The sequence below is a fragment of the Octopus bimaculoides genome, chromosome 5 (genome assembly GCF_046866305.1).
Source record: "Octopus bimaculoides isolate indiv1 chromosome 5, ASM4686630v1, whole genome shotgun sequence".
Classification (NCBI taxonomy): Eukaryota; Metazoa; Mollusca; class Cephalopoda; order Octopoda; family Octopodidae; genus Octopus; species Octopus bimaculoides.
The window spans coordinates 20,707,940-20,723,696 of NC_142932.1; the positions used below are offsets into that span (position 1 = coordinate 20,707,940).

General features: G+C 43.8%; 1 protein-coding gene and 1 long non-coding RNA gene across 2 annotated transcripts in view; one reads left to right on the top strand and one right to left on the bottom strand.

The window, feature by feature from the left end:
* Nucleotides 1–1,446: 1,446 nt before the first annotated feature.
* LOC149135441 (uncharacterized) lies at nucleotides 1,447–2,487 on the bottom strand. The gene is made up of 2 exons (XR_016241855.1): nucleotides 2,209–2,487; nucleotides 1,447–2,013 (listed from the first exon to the last, which is right to left on the bottom strand). It is a non-coding gene; the product is annotated as an uncharacterized LOC149135441 (long non-coding RNA).
* The window catches only part of LOC149135442 (uncharacterized), a 38,182-nt gene continuing 24,911 nt past the window's right edge, over nucleotides 2,487–15,757 (top strand). The window contains exon 1 of the mRNA XM_089352052.1: nucleotides 2,487–4,786. The gene's annotated coding sequence lies outside the window, so the exon portion shown is untranslated. The remainder of the gene's footprint in view (nucleotides 4,787–15,757) is intronic.

A 15,757-nucleotide genomic window follows, 5' to 3' on the forward strand; every position in this document is an offset into this window, starting at 1 on the left:
TATATATATATATATATATATATATTATGTGTGTATATATATATACATATATATATATATATATATATATATATATATATATATATATATATATATATATATATATATATATAGTTGAGGTGTGTTCTGTTAAGAACGTATAAGAGTACAAATAGAGCTCGTTCACCCTTAGAATTCCCAAAGAGCCGGTAGCATTCTTGTGGTATGCTACCAATTCTAGTCTTAGGTATTTCTCTTGTGTGAAAATAAAAAGTAAAAAGTAAAAGAGTCAAAAGGAAGATGATTTATATATATATATATATATATATATATATATATATATATATATATATATATATATATATATATATATATATATACATATATATATATATATATATATATATATATATATATATATATATATATATATATATATATATATATAAAGAATAAAAAGTTTTGAATGGTACAACAATGCACTATAATACAAAAGTTGGACTATATACCTGTTGTAATTTAGTTATCTATAGTCCGAGATATTTCGGAATACAATTCCTTCTTCAGATATTCTTAGATGGAGTCGTTGCTATACTCTGTTTTCCAACGGCTTTTCTTTTTTCGGAAGCGTCTCTGTAGTTGTCTCACGAAGCTCTTTCCGGAATTCCTCATGAGAAGTGCGTGAGGTCGTCTATATCTCAATCTCGTGTATGTTGGTATATCTGTAGCGCTGCTTCTAAGTTATATATATATATACATAGAGAGAGAAAGAGAGAGAGAGAGAGAGAGAGAGAGAGAGAGAGAGAGAGAGAGAGATACACACACACACACACACACACGTGCCGTATAATGTATTCCTTACAACTGCGTATTGGTTAAGCAGGCAGTCATTAGAATGACTAAGAAGAAATGTGTATTTCGTACCGCACTCAACAACGCAATGATGTTTGGCGAGTGGAGACAAAGTTCCGGCAATACGTCTAACACTCAGTAAATTGAGGCCTTTTACTAAACTATTCATAACCGCGGAGGAAAATGTTCCAGGACCTTCCTGAATCATGTTTCATGTGATGTCTGATTTCTGATTGGCTGGAAACTCGGACGCACACATGAACAAAGCGTGGTTATGTCGTAACTTGAAAATTGCCATATGACAAACGTGAGTTTGCGTCCTGATACAAGGTAATTATTCAAATATTATATAGGTGATGGTATATCTGTATGCTTAAGAAGTTTGCTATGCACCCACGTAACTTCAGGTTGAGTCCCACTGCGCAACACTTTGGATGTCTTCTACATAAAACATTAGTCAGCATTTAAAATTGTGTAATCTTAAGCAATCGGAGGTCTTCATTGCCGACATACCGGAAGTGTAGCTATTTATCCGTGATCTGTTACAAATGGCAGTCAACCAAATCTTCCTTGAACTACACCTAACATCTGAAAAAGGAAAAGAAAAGAATGAAATATTGTGACATAGCACCGTTTATTTCCTCATTTGGGACACTGCTAAGTACTTTCCACTAGGTGAGCGTTTTTAATAATATTTAAATTAAAGTCAGTCTCCATGGATGTAATCTTTTAGCGAATCCACGGTCTTTAAAACACTGATTGAGCACCTCCAGTAGCAGTAGCATGGGGGCATGTGCTGTAACAGCGCACCGCTGCATCCACCATCTATTGGCGAATGATACCTTTGCATCACACAACGACAATCCTCCGATCCATGGGTCTGTTTGGGTAGTCGTTGCTGGTGAGTGTTTTACGAGGTCGGAGCGCAAACCCTACCTCAACCTCTTTTAGTTGCCTTTTACCACATGCCGAGGAAAGCTGAGTTTGTTTTTTGATATGCAAGTCCCCACAGAACACACTGGTCGATATTAAATGTACTTTCTCTTTTCTTAAGATGAAATTCTGAACAAAGTTTAAAAGAAAAAAGTGCGAATCCATTCTTTCTCCACTATCAGTCTTCGTTTATAATTTCCTTAAAATTACATGATTGTAAATGCTTGTAAATTTTTGCTTGATGAATATCTAGAAAGAAAGAAATGAATGTGATTTTCGTCATCAGCTTACAAAGCTACGTGCGTGGTGAAAATTGAAAAAACGTCTGCTGAAAATTTGAAATATTTAAAGTAGTTGGAAGAAATTTAACAAGGTCTGTTGTGATGGACGCGAAGAGTGTCCGAAAAACTTACAAACAATATGTAGAAATAAATCATTAAGTACCTCTTTAGGAATGTATACGTCAAATCGATAGTGTACGACGAATAAATAATAAATATGGTGACCAGACACTGTCAAAACTTGTATTGTCCTTGATATAGAATTTTCGTTCGGGCAGTTAGTAAACACGCATGCACGTGTGTGTGCGTGTGTGTGTGTATGTGTGTGTGTGTGAGAGAGAGAGAGAGCGAGAGAGCATACAGTCATAGCTGTGGTGCGTCCCCGTTTGTGTTTAAACGCTGGAATCATTCGACCATTAGCTGCTATTATAGTTTCAACGTATTTTTCGTATCAACGGCCACAGGAATATGACGACAACACCACCGTTACAACAACAACAACAACTACTACTACTACTACTACTACTTCTACTTCTGCTGCTGCTGCTGCTACAGTTACTACCGCTGTTGCCGATGCGTCCTGTGTCCATCACTCCCAGGGTGAGTTAAATCGCCTGTCCATGACTCTGAGGTGTTTTAACATCCGGCGTTTTGAGAGTGTAGATACTTCACCACGCTATTGCTGCCACCGGAAAATACACGAAGCATGTACATTAAGTATACGTAGCTAATAATGTATATTTTACTATAAGGCGGCGAGCTGGCAGAAACGTTAGCATGCCGGGCGAAATGCCTAGCGGAATTTCGTTGCCGCTACGTTCCAAATTCAAATTCTGTCGAGATCGACTTTGCCTTTCATCCTTTCGGGGTCGATTAAATAAGTACCAGTTACGCACTGAAGTCGATATAATCGACTTAATCCGTTTGTCTGTCCTAGTTTGTCTCCCTTGTGGGCAGTAAAGAAATAAGAAACCTTAGTACGCCGGGCGAAATACTTAGTGGTATTTCGTCTCCGTGAGTTTGTTGGTTACGCGTCGCGCATGTGTTCGTGGTGAAAATTGCTGTTTATTAGTGTTATTATTTATAATAACTACTCTTTTATTAACTGCTGTTTCTGTTAAATTTCTAACTGTTGGAGTTTTTATTTGAAAACACTAAGTGCTTGTAGAAAGCACACGTTTGTTTATTCCCCCGTTGGGAGGAAGAATGTCGTCTAGCAGGAGGCCTAACGTTGGCACAGAAATGTCTGGTGAAACGAAGAATTTTTTGTTGCCTGGCGAGGAGCCAACTACAAGAAAAAAAACCAATGGATTCCCCCGAAAAAGGAATTTTTGATTCCCCCGTTACCAAAACGTACAACAAAATGTATGAAATATTTGGAGATGTGTCTGAAAGCTCGTCAGAACTTTCACAAGAAGATTTTCTGACTTTGTCAAAAAGTATTGTGACCAAAAGAATTATCGATGTACCTAGCATCCAGACTGAGCAAACAAAAAAGGAAAAAAAAAGTTTTGCGTTGGCAGCTGGGGGTGAAACCCGGCTGCTTTCTACGAACAAGTCTGACTACATGAAATATAGAGAAATAATGAAAGTGAACGTGGTTAAAATACAACCACCGGACCAATTAATGCAAGAAGAAAAACAGAAGACAATAATATTTAAAACTTACTGTTTACAAAAAAGAAAAATCGAAAGATTTACAGAAGAGAAGATAGAAAATTGTTTGAAGAAAATATGGAGCAACGTAGTGTATGAGACAAGAGGCAAGAAGTTTGGTACAGTGGAAGTAAGGTTTGCCAACAAGGAAATGGCACAAAAGCATTCCGTAGAAAGCCTGAAAACGGAAGACGTGGCGCTCATCCCCACCTATATGGGGATGAGAACGTCCAGAATAAAATTAACAAGGGTCCCACCGGAAGTGGATCCTATGTGGGTGATGAAGGCAGTCCTAGTCAAATAAGAAGAGAAAATTACCCTCCTCCAGGCTGCCGTTACCGAAAACGCTAACTGGACTGGTCAAACAGTTAGTCTCCTTATCCAAGCTGACCCCAAAAATAATTGAAGCAATTCCCGAGACAATTCAGATAGGGGAGGAGAACCTGGTGGTGTTTGTTGAGGGTCGAAAACCTCGGTGTTTTTTGTGCGGTCAATTAGGTCACATTCGAAGGAACTGCAAGGAAAATGAGGAAGACGAGGAAGAAGAGAAAGAAGAAAAAGAGGAAGAAGAAGAAAAAGAAGAAAAAGACGAGAAGAAAACAACAAACAAAAGAAAAAAACAATCAGCAGCTCAACCGAGAGTGGCGACTACTACAGAACAACGACCAAAAAAGATTGCAAGAAGAGAAAAAGAGGAGAAAGGCATAATAGCCGTATACAGTAAAGATACTGAATTAATGAGAGACATTCAATTAATTAAGACTGCAAAAAAAAAATAGATAACCTTTCGGAGAAATACAACAATTATGACGTGTATGAAGTCTCCAATAAGACTCATAGAATTTTACAAAACAAATACCGTAAGACAGTATCATCTATGAGACTGGACTTTAATAAATCTATATTTAATGGGCTACCAGATCCGATACCGCGAGAAAAAGAAAAGGTGGAGACCCCACCTCCACCTGATAATTCTGTAATGAGACGGGATTTTAACAAACCTATTTCCCAAGACCTGCCACCTCCGACCCTGTATCAAGAAAAGGTGGAGAGTCCCTCTCCACCGGACAAGTCCTGATTAACAGGTAAGTCATGTCTGTTCACATTGGTTGTTTAAATGTTCGTGGCCTGTTGTCTAGCTGGAAGCAAGGACGCTTCCTAAATGACATCAGGTCAAGAAAAGTGGATGTGATTGTTGCAACGGAAACCCGAGTAAAGGGGCCAAGAGATCTGTCCCCCCTCCTGAACGGCTACGAGAAATACGTTTCTCCGAGTCGGGCGGGAGGTGGGGGTTGGGTGTTGGTCCTACTAAAATGAAACCGGGTAACCGAGAAAATGTTGTTTTTTTCTGATCCAGAAGGCAGGCTGGTCGTTCTCGACCTGACATTCAGTTGTGGCATGATAATCAGGCTAGTTGCTATTTATGCACCCAATATTATGGGCCCGCAAAGTGAATATTTTCGTGACCTGGGCAAGTTCCTGGCCACGTCGCATTCGCTAGTATTGTTAGGAGACTTTAACACAATATGTGAGGCACACACAGATTGTGTTGGCTCGAACACGAACAGAAAATGTAACTCAGGCTTACGGGATCTGCTAAGTCACTTTCAGCTAGCAGACCCATATAGGTTGGAACACCCGAACACTCCACAGTGGACGTGGTCAAATAGTGACGGGTCTTCCAGAACATATCTAGATAGGATTTTAATTAGAGAAACAGATAAGTTTATAGTTAAGTGTCCACAGTTTTTTCTAGTCAGCTACAGTGACCACAAGATGGTTACCTGTAAACTGACAATAGATAAGTTACATAGTCAGGGATCTGGCTACTGGAAACTCAATACGTCCCTTTTGGCGATTGAGGAATACAGAAAGCGGATCAAGATGTTAATACAGAGGGCATCGACAGGTACCATCATTAATAAAAAATGGTGGTCTGGCCTAAAAAGAGCCATCAAATATGAGTCTATTAGGTTTAGCATAAGTTTAGCTAAGAAAGGACGTAGAATAGGAGATGGTATAGTTAGGGAACTAGAAGAAGCCTGGAGGACTGGCAATGCGGACCAAGTGAAGGTGAAAAGACTGGAGTTAAACCAGCATCTTGAAGCCCAACACATGGGAAGTATTGCCAGAGCTAAGTTACGTGCGATGGGAAGTGAAGGAATCAAGGCTGCTCGATGGGCCCGAGTGGTGGAAGCTCGGCAAGGAAATAGTTCCACTATACGGTCTTTGACGAACCATAATGGCGTCTTGATAAACGAACCCGAGAAAATGTGTGAGGCCTTTCGGAAGTACTTCGCCCAGCTGTTCGGGGGTGACGGCGGTCCTGATGGTGGGAGAGCCCTCGAGGACTTTCTTGCCGGTCTGCCGTGTCTCTCGGGGTCGGATACGGAGTCTTGCGAAGGGCCAATCACGCCTGGGGAGGTGAAGGAAGCTTTGGGCGACTGTAAAGCGGGTAGGTCACCGGGACTTGATGGTCTTCCGTATGAGCTGTATAAATGTATGCCAGACTTGTTCGGGCATCTACTGGCTGACGTTTACGCGAACTGGCAACAGAATGAGTTTATCCCCAGATCTGTGCGCCGGGGAGTAGTGACGTTGGTCAGAAAGGACCCGGACAAGGGGGACGTTATAGAGAATTTCAGGTCCATCACTCTGTTAAACGCAGAAGTGAAGATTTTGGCCAAGGTCTTAGCGAAAAGGTTGGCGCGTGTCGCGGATGGTATAGTCGGGGAGGCACAGACATGTGCCATCCCAGGCAGAACCATTCAGGATACCCTCCATCTTATCTGCTATACCATAGAGAGGGTTGGTAATAAATCTGGCAAAGGTGGGGCACTGGTACATTTGGACCAGTCTAAAGCTTTTGATAGGGTTGACCATCGATACTTGGCGACTGTGCTTGTGCGGTTCGGCTTGGGCCTTGGCTTCCTCAGGTGGTTTATTGCTTTGTACCACAACATTGACTCGATAGTTCGGGTGAACGGGTTCTTTTCGAAGCCGTTCTGCATCAGACGCTCGGTTCGTCAAGGATGTCCGCTCTCACCGCTTTTGTATGAGGTAGCTCTCGAGCCACTACCGCGGAGGTTGAGTGGCATTCCGAGAGAACCAGGTCTAGAGGAGTTTGTTACGGCTTACGCGGATGATATCACTATCAGTGTAACCTCAGTAGCACGCCTACGTGAAGTAGGTAAGACTATTGAGGCTTACGAGGAGGTGGCAGGAGCAAAGATTAACCGGGAAAAGTCGGTCGGCTTACAACTCGGCACCTGGGTTGGCAAGTCGATGCCTTCAGACAGCGCTGTTGGGCGCTGGACGGAGGGGCCGGTTAAGTTGCTGGGAGTTTGGTTTGGACCAGGCCTCCAGATAGAGAAGAACTGGACGGAGGTATTGAACAGGGTGGCTGCAGTAGTCAAGACCTGGTCTTGGCAGTGGCTATCCCTGAAAGGAAGGGCGGAGGTGGCCAATGTATTTATCGCATCGGTCATTACCTACCGCCTAACCGTCGTGCCCTGTCCGGATTCGTGGTTGATCAGGCTGGAGAGACAGCTCTTTCGATTTTTGTGGAAGTGCAGGTCGCCACTTGTGAAACGCTCTGTCTGCTGTCAAAAGCCTTTAAAGGGATGTTTAGAGATGCCTTGGTTAATGATGCGCAGGCATGCGTTGAGATTGAAGCACCTCTGGATTCTCCTGGATAGTGAACTGGTGTGGTCTCCGTTGGCCAGACAAATGTTCCCCGAGTTCAAAAGTTTTTGCGAACATGAAGCCTGATGTTCTCGTAGACCGAGGTCGAGTGAATGGCATAAAGAGTGTCGTAAGGCCCTCTTGCTTTTCCGGCGCTCGGGCAACGCTAGCGGTGAAGGTTCCACACGGATTTTATATAGGGGGTTGGTAGAGTCTGAATGCGACGATGGCCTGGGGGCGACTCTAGGTCTCGGGTTTATTCAACTGGACAGCCTGTTTCACCGTACATTCGGGTTGAGAACGTTGGACAACTTCTAAAAGTCCTTAACCTGGCAATGCTACAGAGGTTCCTTGCCCGTTTGGGATAAGCTTGCAAGACACGGTAAGCGTCAGTCGCCGACCTGTCCAAGATGCGGGGGAGACAGGGAAACCGTCCCTCACGCTATTGTTCAGTGTCCGGAGATATCTTAACACCTGTTGTCCGGCGAAGGAAGAGTACAGCTGTCGACTGATCAATTATAAAAATTGACCCACCGGGAGTTTTAACAAACGAAGGTAAGAATTGTTTTCTCACAGTTGTAGCAATAGCGAAAGAGGCAGTATGGAAGACGAGGATAAAAAGAATTAAGACAGGCAACTTTATCTCTGGCCACAATTTACGTTCATTTTTTACTTTTCATTTGAAAAGGAAAGTGTGGCTGGAGAGGAGATGTCTGTCGGAGTGTACGTTCCAAAAGAGATGGAAGCATGTTGCACGAGTGTTGTGCGTGCAAGGAACCGTGTGAATAGTCAGAAAAAAGGAAAAGAAAAAATAGGTGCCAGCGATAGATCGGGGCTTGTGGGGTCGGAGCGTGGCCTGATCATCGCTTCATTTGTGTTGTCTAACGTACTGTTAATATCATTCGATTTTTATATTTTATATAATTTTTAAAGTCATATTTTATGTAAACCATTCGCATTACTGATCCCAATCAGTTGTTTTGTACCATTCTATGTTTAGCCCCCCCCCCCTCCCGTGGGCAATAAAGAAATTGGTATTTCGTCTGGCGTGACGTTCTGAGTTAAAATTCCGCCGAGGTCGACTTTATCTTTCATCCTTTAGGGGTCGATTAAATAAGTACCAGTTATGCACTGGGGTCGATGTAATCGACTTAATCCCTTTGTCTGTCCTTGTTTGTCCCTTCTATGGTTAGCATCCCCCCCCCCCCGGTGGGCAATAAATAAATATATATTATATCAGAGCTGCTTTTTCTCGTATGTAAATGTGTGTGTGTGTGCCCTTGATTCAAATGAATCCAACAGCGAATTAATAATGTTAATGATTTCTTTTATTTGTCACCAGGACGAAGGATGAAGGGGACAATACAAAGACAGACATAAAGTGTTGGGGTTTACATATAATGAAATGATAAATAAAAAGTATAGACAGTATACATTAAAAGTGAACTATACATATACGGCACTAAGAAAGAAAGAAAAAAGTGAGAGTGATGGGTCCTCCTCTAAGGATGATCGAGGAACCCCACCATTCAAGATCATCCTGAATACCACGGGCAAGTGCCCTTTCCAATTCCTTTCCTCCATCTCACAGGTCTACACTGGGAGTGGTACCATCTACTCTTGCCATTTTCGCAACTTTCACCCACTTTTTGATAAATTAACTCGAGTACAGTACCTCCTTCTCCACCCTCATTTTCCTTTTCAAGTAAAACTTGAAAAAGTCGATGTGGGCTTTATCAAAGAGAAATGTCTCTGTCATTCCTTTCAGCTTCGTCCACCAGACAACTTTTTTCGCCACAGCTACCAGGCAAAGGAAAACTGCTTTACCTGCACGATTAAAGGAGGGCGGTGGGACAATAATCGCAATGGACTCGGACGAGTAACAGATCCGTCCCACACGCGACAGGAGCTGTTCGATATAATTCCATAAGTCAGCAATTCCCGGAAACTGAGCGAGTGCATGCAGAATGGCTTCGTCGCTCTGCTCATCTGGCAGCACATCCGTGCTGCCACTGAGAGAGAGCTGGCAGCAGACTGACCGCCTGGCCATTGGAACGCGTCCCTTCCACAAGAACATGAACAAGAAACGCTCCTTGATCAAACAATAACTGGGGCAAAAGCACGACGGTCAGACGATCAATGATAACGGAAGCGATATCGCCACCTCTGTCCGACCTTTCAAGGACAACTTCCTCTCTGCTCATTTTTGGGTAAGACTGGCCACTCTGTTCGTCACCTCATCCCAATTTTTATCCACCTCAGTCCAGCCTCTCCATGTGCCCAGTTGCAAGCCCACCGACTTCTCGGCATTAATTTTGGCCTCTGCAACCGACTCATATTCCTTTACAATGGAGCTGACCCTCTCCACTTCGGAGGCGTCCAACAGCATGACGGTGACGTCATACGCGTATGCCGACACTGTCCTTCCGAGTGCCAGTTCGGAAAGGATGTCCCTCACTTGTTCCAACTTATGCAGCAGTGGCTCGAAAGCCAGAATGTACAAAAGAGGAGACACTGAACAGCCCAACGGATCGAGCGTGCGATGCTAAACGGTTCTGATAGATGGCCATTTACTTTGACAACCGAGCAGGTGTCACTGTGCATTGCAGCTATCAAGCCTCTGAAAACGGATCCAAAATCGGCCGCTTTAAGGACGGCTTTCGATTGATCCAAATTAATCAGGGTCCCACCGATGCCAGCTTTAGTCCCAGCCCTCTCTATGATGTATTGCATAAGGTGGAGGTTATCGTGGATAGATCTGTTCGATATTGTGTGCGTTTGTGCTTCCCTCACTGGACTACCAACGACAAGTGTCAATACCATGGTCAAAAATTTAAACTCTGTATTTAGCAGAGTTATGGGCCGAAAATTCCCTGGCCGAAAATTCCCTAGTCTGTCCACACTGTCAGCGTCCTTCTTCAGCAGTGTCACCACACTCCGATTAACAGCAATAGAAATTCTTCCGTTTTATTGCGAGTTGCAGTAGACGTCTGCCAAAATATTGCCAATAAAATCTGGCAACCCATCTAAACCGGGCGATTTGCAAGTTATGCAATCGCTCATCGCCTCTCGTATTTCAGTGGCCGTTATCGACTTTTCGCAGAATCTCACGTCTGGTGCCGAGAGCCACGGCAGGTCATCCAGGTACGAACTAAAGTCCGCTATCTTCGTTGAACCATCGCCCTCCCCAAACATTTGTGCGAAGTGCTGCTGAAAATCCGTACACATCGGCTCAGAACCATGTAGCACTTGCCCGTCCTGATCCCTCAAAGACCCGATCGTGGTTTTATTTCCACGTCGTGTTTCCACCGTTCGGAACCATCGGACAACTTTAGTTCCCTCATGTTTTAGCGCACGGGCCTTAGTTCTGACAACCCATCATCCTTTGTGTTTCACCTAAAAGAAATGGTCAAGAGCCATTCTCGCCGCTAACACGTCAGTCGCGATGCCTTTACTAATTGCCTCTTCTCGTTTGCTAACTAGTTTTCCCTCTAATCTATTTCTTTCTATTGCCATTTCTTTGCTAACCGAAAATGTATGCTCGAAAATGTTTCCCGGAAATTCTTATCTCACTAATTGATCCCACATCTAAATTTAGGGACCTAAGATCGTTAAGCAGGTGACCCTACTTCCAAGCCGAGCCCAGGTTCCGAACATCTACACAGCTAACTCTAAGTGTAGCCATTTAACTTAGAGGAAAGAAAACAGAGTTACTGCCTTGGTCTTCAGAGATGACCGCTGACAAAATTTTCTTTTTAGTCCAGGGGGGAATGGGGAAATATTTTTCTAGAAAGTTTTTTTTTTTTTTTTTGGTGGGTACTTATTAAACCCTCCAATATCATGGGGGAATTCTTATTTAAAATCAAGGTACGTATCTGTATCTGTTTGGATTAACATCCTGTTCGATGGAGTTTTCGGGAGAAGTTCCGTAATACCTTCTTAACTTGTTACAATGTTTTTGTTATGAATTACTTCCTCAATCAGTTCAACGTTGCTCTTTCGAACAACAGTGAAGTTGATAGAGGAAGTACGTACCAGAGAGTGTGACTGTGGCTCATTTTGTTTTTCGGGTGTTTCTTTTTGTTTTCGTGTTTTTTTTTTATGTGGTTGCGAATGTGTTTGTAAAAATGGGTTGTCTCGTGATGAAGATGTTGATATCGGTGTTGATTTATTTTGAAATTAGTGTTGTGACGGATTTTGTTCTTTTATCGTCATGTCTTAGGGCCTTCAATTTGGTCCGGACTCTGTTTTTTTCAGATTCAGTTTTTCCCTTATCCCTGACAAAAGGCCTTTTGGTGCGATGTTAATGAGGACTTTTGCGAGGCCTGATCGGAGGAAGGAGGCAGATGCGAGGTAATAGTTTTGTGCCCACCTTCAGGAGTTGGTAGTAACGGTGGAGAGCTTCGTGCTTACTCCACCGCGGGCAAGAGGATTTGAGGTGGTTCGAATTCCCACACACAAAACACTTGTTTTTTTTTTCCTTCTATAGAAAGTGGCATCTGTTCGCATTCCCCGAAACAGAAGAAAATCGGGAATGCGATTTATTTCCTCTGGAGAAACTAGTATCTGGAATTTCATAAGAATTCCAATCCTGTTGAGTTGTCGGGTGGACTTCACCTCCACAATCTCCCCATGCTCCTTCAGAATGGCTAAAACTCTCGCCGGATCACGGTGAACCGGCATGTTCTTGACTCGCATTCGAGTCAACATTTTACTCATGTAATGGGGAATCATTACAAAAGGCTGCGACGTGCAAGTTATAGTAACCGTTCTGTTATAAGGTGGATCCTCGTCCACTTGTATGTTGTCGTCGGCACTGTAATAGTCTTGTCGCCACTAATATGTTGTAGCGGTATTCTGCATCTTATTATCTTTGACTCGTCTATCGTACTGTCGCTGATAGCTCCGCAAAATAATGAATTTGAAACGTCTAACTTGACGGTAACTCAAACTCGTATATATCACGTAAATGGCACTAACTCTAACTGAGAACTCGTACAACGACCTCCTACAACGATTGACTCTCTAACTTTATAGTGGCCTCTCATACCACTTTGTCACGTGGGAAGGGATGTACCATTTTCACTACAACATTTCCCCTTTTAGTTTTTTTCTTTGGGAAGCAAGTAATTTTATTTTACTTTATTCACTCTCCTCCATTTTTAGCGGTTTTTTTTCAACTTAATATTTTTTTTCTTTTTAGCGTCTATTTGTAGGAACTCTTTTTTCTTTCTTTTTCTTCCACTTGTACGCGTGGGTTCAACTACTTGTAACGGTGTTGGTACTTGGAATGTGTCATACAGCCATTCCATAGGTTCTTCCAATATATCTGGTTCATTTTCTATGAATCTCTTCTTCATTTGGTTTTTGTGTCTTTTTTTCAATACCTTTTCTGCCTTTAATACTGTACATCATTTTGCTATGTATCTTGTAATTTTGCCTTCTTCCCAGTACTGCTTTCCATTTCTATACGACTTCATGTAAACTTTGTCACCAATTTTGAAAAATTTTGGGTTGTCTTTTCTGGTACTTTTTCTTTCCTCGCCAGGTAACAGTTTATCAAAAACTGGTCTCACCTTACTCGCAAAATCAGTCCAGCTGGTGAGCTTCCTTCTGGTCTATTTGGGTTCGGGTCACCCTGTATACCCTAAAGAATTGCTGTAGAGCAACTTTGTCTGTGGCTTTCTTGCTTGCTTTTCTCAAAGCTCTTTTTAAAATGTCCACAAAACGTCGTCACACTTCCCCGCTACTAGTCCTCTGTAAATAGCTTAAGTGGAACATCCACCGATCCTATTGGCCTACTTGTAGAGGACAGTGAGCGCCTGACGATATTCTAAGTGCCAGTCGCCCAGTCTCAGCCTATCTTTTATCCAGGACTGCAGCTCCGTCAAGGAGACAAGCTGCGGAAAGGCATGTCTCACAAATGGAGCCTACACACATTCACCTTCTAAAAATCACTGCAGGTGGTGCAACCTGAATGCGTGTCTGCGCATTAAAAGCATGGCATGCCTGAGTCACCACGCAAAAGAAGTTGGCAGCAGACCGACCGCCTGACCATTTGAACGCGTCCATTCCACAAGAAAATAAACAGGATACGCTCCAATTTAATCAAGCAGTAACTGGGACAAGACACGGCGGTCAGCCCATAAATAATGACAGATGCGATGTAGGCACTCACCACCTCTGTCTTACCTTTCAGAGACAACTTCCTTTCTACCCATTTCTGGGTAAGAGAGGTCACCCCGTTCGTCACCTCTTCCCAATTCTTATCCACCTGGAGGCCGGGACCAAAGCAGATCCCGAGCAGTTTAACTGCTCCGTCAGTCCAGTGTCCGATGACGCCGTCCGACTACGCCCTCCGACGGCATCGACTTGCCTCTCCATGTGCCCAGTCGCAATCCCACCGACTTGTCGGCATTTATTTTAGCCTCTGCAGCCGACACGTATTCTTTCAGAATGGAGCCGACCGTCTCCACTTCGAAGGCATCCGATACCATGACGGTGACGTCATCCGTGTATGCAGATACTATCCTTCCGAGTCCAGTTCCGACAGGGAAGCCACTTAACTGTTCCAACTTCCGCAGCAGTGACTCGAGAGCCAGCACATACGGAAGAGGTGATTGCGAGCAGCCCTGGCGGACCAAACGTGCGATACTAAAAGGTTCCGATAGGTAGCCATTTACTTTGACGACTGAGCAGGCGCCGCTGTACATTGCAGCAATCCAGCTTCTGAAAACGGGTCCGAAACCGGCCGCTTTAAGGACGGCTTACACGTTTATCCTATCGAAAACTTTCGACTGATATAATTAATGAAGGCCCCCGCCGAAGCCCGGTTTAGTCCCTCTCTACGATGTATCGCATAAGGTGGAACTTGTGGATATACCTGCTTGGGATTGCGCACGTTTGTGCCTCCCCAACCAGACTAACAACGACAATCACCAACTTTTTCATTAACACTTTGCCCAAAATCTTAAACCCTATGTTTAGCAGGAATTATGGGCCGAAAATTCCCCAGCACGTCCCCATTGTCAGCGTCCTTTCTCAGCAGTTTTAACACACCCCGGTTAACAGCAATAGGAATTATCCCGCTCTGCTGCTAGTCACTGTAGACATCTGCCAAGAGGCTGCCAAACAAATCTAACATGAAAACATAGAGTTCGTAGGGTAGACCATCCAAACGGTGTGATTTGAGACTTGTGCAATCAATCATCCCTTCCCGTATTTCAGTTGCTGTAATTGGTTTTTCGCATAATCTCGCGTCCGTTACCGAGACCCGTGGTAGGCTGTCTATGTACGAAGTAAAGTTCACTACCGTTGTCGATCCATCACCTACCTGAAACAGCCGCACGAAGTGCTGCTAGAAAGCCTCACACATCTGTTCAGAACCGAGTAGCACGCACGTTTCCTGATCCGTCAAAGATTTGATCGTGGTTTTGTTTCCACGTCGCCTATCTACCGTTCGGGCCATCGGACGGCTTTAGTACCTTCCTGTATTAGCACACGGGCCTTAGCTTTGACAACGCACCCTTCTTGTTTCGCCTCAAAGAAATGGTCAAGGGCCATTCTCCTCGCTAACACGTGGGTCTCAATACTTTTACTAATAGCCTCTTCTAATTTGCTAGCTAGTTCTTCCCCTTATTTATTTATTTCTATTGCTAAATCTTTGCTAAACGCAATCGATTCTGCTCTAATCGCTCTCTTCAGAGCACCCCCCCCCCCGGTTGTTGACGATTGTCCCCGTCAACTGCCGCTTAACTAGTTCGGTAATTCGGTCTCTGATGTCTTTGCGAGCCGGTAAGGACGCATTCAACTTCCAGTAACCGGGTCCCTGTTTACGGGTCCTATCTAAATCGACTGAGCATATCTCAAATCTGTGATTTGTGTAATCGACCAATTTAAAATGTGGAAAATCTATGCTGTCCCTATCCTCTGACCTAACAAATACTCCATCTAAATACTTTCTGGGTGACCCACTGTGGTTGCTCCATGACCACACTGCCATATCAGGGAAATCCAGTCAGTACTTGTCAGAAGGCTGGAGAGCCCCGAGCAGGTTTTCGAGGCTTTTACACCTACTTCTACTATGTACTAAACCCACACAGTCCTTCCGTGCGTCCGAAATACTATTCCAGTCCCCCCTAGTACTAAAGTATGAGACGTTCCCAAGAATGCTTCTAAACGCCTGAAGAAATCTGGCCTTCCAGCCACTGTTGGGTATAAACCGCCACCAGTTTGAAGGCGCCACCTTCGCTTCCATTCACGTCCAGGATCACCTCCCAACCATCCGGGTCCAGGAAGATAGACCGTACTTGGAGATCCAAGGATTTCCTCAGTAGCGCTGCTACACTGCCACCCGCTCCCGATAGACCACA